The sequence below is a fragment of the Callithrix jacchus genome, chromosome 6 (genome assembly GCF_049354715.1).
Source record: "Callithrix jacchus isolate 240 chromosome 6, calJac240_pri, whole genome shotgun sequence".
Taxonomy (NCBI): Eukaryota; Metazoa; Chordata; class Mammalia; order Primates; family Cebidae; genus Callithrix; species Callithrix jacchus.
Genome location: NC_133507.1, coordinates 29123787 through 29128841, shown reverse-complemented (window position 1 = coordinate 29128841; position 5055 = coordinate 29123787). Strand labels below are relative to the sequence as shown.

Sequence of the window (5055 nt, the reverse complement as noted above, 5' to 3'; positions counted from 1 at the left end):
TGGACATGTCGTGTTTTGTTTCATCTGTCAGTAGAGGCTTCTGTCGCGTCCATGATTTTGCTATTGTGAATAATGCTGTTGTTATGAACATGGCTGTACCAATATCTCCTTAATACCCTGCTCTTAATTCTTTTGGGTGTATATCAAAAGTTAAATTGCTGGTGTTATTATTTTTAGGTAAATTAATGAATAATTATTTAAACTTCCGTAAGTTTTAGTTTTGAATACAACAATCGGTAATGCAATTGACAGACTTTTTTTTTTTTAATTCAGTCCCCGTAGAAGCTGCCAAAAATTGCCAATGCCGACTATATTTCAAGTCGTCACGGCGGGGTATTGGGAAAAGTTTTCAATTAGCAATAATCACACCTCGGAAAAACCTCATTGGCTACGATACTGCCACTGCGTAAACCTGTATATTGATAGATCTAACCCACATAAAAGCTTTTTAGAGTCTTCAATAAGTTTTTTTTTTTCCTGTAGATGCACATTTATACCCCTGTACTCTTCTCTCAGCTGCAAAACTGACAGTTACATATGTTCCTTTCTTTTTTTTTTTGAGGTGAGGAACTAGGATGTTGAAAAGTAAAAAAAAGGAGAGAAGGAGAGGAAGAAAGAGGAAGAAAAAGAGGGAGAGAGAACAGGAATATTGCTTCATTCTAAAAATGGGTATTAATAATGGCTGATCAATATTTTGTGTATTTAAAATGGAGAACTCTATAAATAGTTATTGAGTTTACTTGTTCTGGATCTGAGTTGAAGTCCTGGATATCCTTATTAATTTTCTGTCTCGTTGAGTCTAAATCTCATTATGGGTCTTATGTATCTGGGTATTAAGATCTCTTATTGTTGCATTGATCCTTTTACCACTGTGTGTTTGTTGCTTTGAAATCTATTTTATCAAATGTGAGAATTGAAACTCCTGCTTTTTGTTTATTTATTTATTTTTGCTCTCCATTTGGTTGGTAAATTTTTCTCCAACTCTTTGTTTTGAGTCTTTGTGTATCTTTGGATATACCGTTAGGTTTTGGCTGTATCTTTTGATTGGGGGATTTAGTGGATTTAAATTTAGGGTTACTGCCATTTGATGTTAACTGGCTATTTTATCCAGTGGGGGCCAATATTCAACATACTTAAAGAACAGAACTTTCAGCCTAGAATCTCATATCCTGCCAAACTAAGCTTCACAATTGAAGGAAAAATAAAATCTTTTATGAACAAGCAAGTACTCAGAGATTTTATTACCACCAGGCCTGCTTTATAAGAACTACTGAAAGAAGCATTATACATAGAAAGGAACAACCAGTATGAACCTTTCTAAAAATATACCAAAAAGTCAATAAGTTTTTTTAAGAGTATAGAACTGTCTTCTAGGCCTAGAAGTTTGAGAAGGGCTGGTTCAGAGTGGTGGTAGAGGCATGACGAGCTGTCACCTGGCCGGAAATGATGAAGGAGTTTTCTCAACCCCATTGCGAAACTTGCGATGAGGGTTCCCTGTTGACTCCTCCCGCCACGCTCAACCTCTTGCGGGAGGCAGCACTTGAGTGAATGAGTGCAGAATCTGGCTGGCCACTTTGTGTGCCTGCAGGAGCGGGCTCCATGAAGGTCCTGTGGTCAGACCAGGCCTGGGTGAACAGGTGTGAGATCTGGTTGGCTGCTTTGAGCACTACCAGGAGCAGGCTCTGGGCAGGTGCCACAGCAGCACCCAGGTGGGGGTGATTGTGACCCCTGAAGCCCCAGAGGGCATGTTAACAGTGCTCTCTTAGCTCCACTGTCCACAGACAGTGGTGTGTTATCAGCTCAGTGAGCCCCTTGCTTCATCATGTGGGGTGGTTGCCCTCCATCAGCAAGGGCAAAGGGCCAGTGTGAGAGCTTTTTCTGGGTACCCGCACTCGGTGGGTCCTGAGCTTTTATCCTGCATCCAAGAAGAATGAGGTCACACAGACACTTGAAGAATGGTAGAAGCAGAGAATTTTATTTAGTGGTGAAAATGGCTCACGGCAGAGAGGGGAGCTGGAGAGGGGGTGGGTTGGGTTGGTAATCTTCCCTGAAGTCCATCTGTCTCTGGCTGGCTCTTCTCTGACGTTAAGTTGTCTCTCCTTTGAAGTCCAGCCATTCCTCTGAAGTCAATTTGCTTCTTCCCCTCTAGTGACTGAACCTGGGGTCTTTATAGGCACAGGATGGGGGGTACACGGTGGGCCGTAGGTAGTTTTGGAAAAGGCAACATTTGATTGGTAAAAAAAGACATTATTCAGAAAGAACCAATTGGCAGAGAGCAGGCGAACAGGGATATAAGTTCTCACTTTAGACTGTAAGTTTCAGGCTTTTCAGCTGGAAAATGGGGACCTGCCCCTGTCTGCCTAGAATTTCTCTGCTTCCTGCCTCCATCAGAAAGATAATTAGGAGGTTAATATTGACTGGATGTGGTGACCCTTTGTGGGAAGGGAGAGAAAGATGAGGGGTTGGGGTGGCCTCTGGGTTTCTGGCTGGCACAACTGAGCGGAGTGGTGATGGGGCTGAGATGTGATGGGGAAGATGAGGTCAGTTTGGTCCAAGTGAGTTGGAGGTGGCAATAGGGCCCCCAAGTTGAGATGGCTTCTAGGTTGTTGGCTATAAGGATCTAGAGTCTGGAGAGCTGTGTGAGCTGGTAGCTAGACACATGTGATTTGACTTGTGGTTTTCCACTCTTCAGCTGGGTGGAAGGTCAGGAGGCAGTTAGGTGCTTGTTACCTCGGTATGCACACACAGGAGCTTTGTAAATACTTGAAGGGTGAGTGGGTGGTACCTTCATACTCCCATCACAATAACCACCTCCCTCTTCAGCTTGTTACTGGCCTGGCAGTGAGTGAGGCCTCTGCAAGGCCACTATTGTGAAAGAGACTAATCATTAAACCCAGTCAAGAGCACGAAGCCAGTCGAGGGGGGGGAGGGCAGATGCCAACAGGTGTCACCGTCTGCCACTGTGAAACCTACTTACACCAAAGAATGCTAATAGACCAGGTGCAAACTATCACCTGAGCTGACCTTAAAAAACCCCTTCATAGAGTTGGGAGGGGAGACCCTAAAAAGCCAACCAACCACATACATCCACAAGTAAACAGAGAAGCTAACGAAACCACTGCCTCTCTCCCCAGGAACCAGCCTAGAGCCTGGAGTACTCTTTTGTTTCGTGAACTAGAAGTGTTTTACAATTCATTGACCAAGGGGCCAAGAAGCCCAGTGTCTGCCATTTTGAAGACTGAGGCAAAAGAACACCAGAAATATTGAACCTGTCTTGGATTATTTTGGTATTTTTGTCATTATGGATTTTAATGTAAATTTTGACTTTTTAAAACATTGCCATACATGATAGTAACACTTGTTTTTTTTTTGGCAGCCCCTTAAACTTTACACCTGAGTGGGTGTTTCTCTTGCCTCATCCTAGTGTAGGTTCTGAAAAAGCCCCTGAGAATCACCCAGTGCCTCCCGCCAGATCAGAACACTGACCATCTGCAGCAGGTTGTTACCAAACAGGACTTGGGTCTGCCCACCTGGCACAGCCAAGTCAAATGCTGGCGTTGGGATTGCAGTGACAGAAAGGGAGGCAATGATTGTAGGGCACCCAGCAAGGAGAATCAGGCAGCTCATGCTTAAGACCTGAACTCCCTCATGGCTTACAGCAAGGGCTTTTAAAGGTGGGGTGGCAGAGGTTAGAGGCAATGTTGTAAATCAATACATGGAGGCAGACTGGGCCGTGGCACTCACCTGTGGGCCCAGCTATTCGAGAGGCTGAGGTGAGAGGATCACGGGAGCCTAGCAGGTTGAGGCTGCAGAGAGCTGTGATCATGTCACCGCACTCCAGCCTGAGCAGCAGAGTGAGACTCTTTCTCAAACACCACCACCACCACCACCACCAAACCCCCCAAAATATGGAGACTGTGGATTGGCTGGACCTAAATAGTCTGGGCAGCTTGGGGCAGGGGGAATGGGTCATAGGTGGATTCAAAGATTTTCTGATTTGTAATTGGTTAAGGAAGAGAAGCCCTGTCTAAACATTTGGGATCATCAGAAAAGAACATTAGCTCCGGCTCGTGGGCATGGCCTCCTCCAGGCCCCTCAGGAAGAACTGAGTGGTGGACAGAGGTTAGTCCCTGGCTCCCCCTTACCTGCGGTCTATGTGCCAGGGGCGTCTGGGTTTCTGAAAAATCACATAATTTAGTAGGTTATCTATCTCTGGTTTCCACAGGGAATATCCCATGACTGGAGCTTCCTTGGCTGTTGATTTAGGCCGCTGCTACCTTCTTGCTTATCAATTTCTTATTTGTTTCTCAGGGAGAGCTAGGTGCCTGGAAGTTCCCTTGAAGGAATTCAAGATTTTCCTTTATTTCCATACCTGGGGGGTGCCTAGCAGGCTGATAAGAGAAGTCCTTGCCCGCTCTCAAGGTGAGTGAGTGATGACCTCATAGCTTCCTTAACCATGGGTGCCTGGTTTTGCATTATCCAATTTTCAGGCAAGATGTGCCAGCCTCCATGTGTGTTCCTCTGTTGATTGTCCTTGCGGTCTTTGTCACCCTGTCTTGGTTATTTTATTTATTTATTTCATTTTTTTTTGAGATGGAGTTTCACTCTTGTTGCTGAGGCTGGAGTGCAATGGTACAATCTTGGCTCACTGCAACCTCCACCTCCCAGGTCCAAACGATTCTTCTGCCTCAGTCTCCTGAGTAGCTGGGATTACAGGCATGCGCCACCACGCCTGGCTAATTTTGTATTTCTAGTAGAGACGGGGGTTTCTCCATATTGGTCAGGCTGGTCTGGAACTCCTGACCTCAGGTGATCTGCCTGCCTTGGCCTCCCAGAGTGCTGGGATTACAGGTGTGAGCCACTGCACCTGGCCTCCTTGGGTATTTAAAAAAATTGCTCACTCCCCATCACCTACTAGAACATGGGGCTTGTGTGGGCAGGGATCTTGTTTGCTTTGCTGGCTAGGTCAGCAATGCCTGGAATGGGGCCTGATACAAAGTCAGTCAGTGCTCTAGAAATAGTTCATGAATGAACAGCAGCTGATGGTTCGCAGAC

The 5055-nt window shown here is 45.5% G+C and overlaps 1 non-coding gene across 1 annotated transcript; it reads right to left on the bottom strand.

Moving 5' to 3' along the window:
- Positions 1–273: 273 nt before the first annotated feature.
- Positions 274–414, bottom strand: LOC118154829 (U4 spliceosomal RNA). The gene has a single exon (XR_004745088.2). It is a non-coding gene; the product is annotated as a U4 spliceosomal RNA (small nuclear RNA).
- Between the last annotated feature and the right edge of the window lie 4641 nt (positions 415–5055).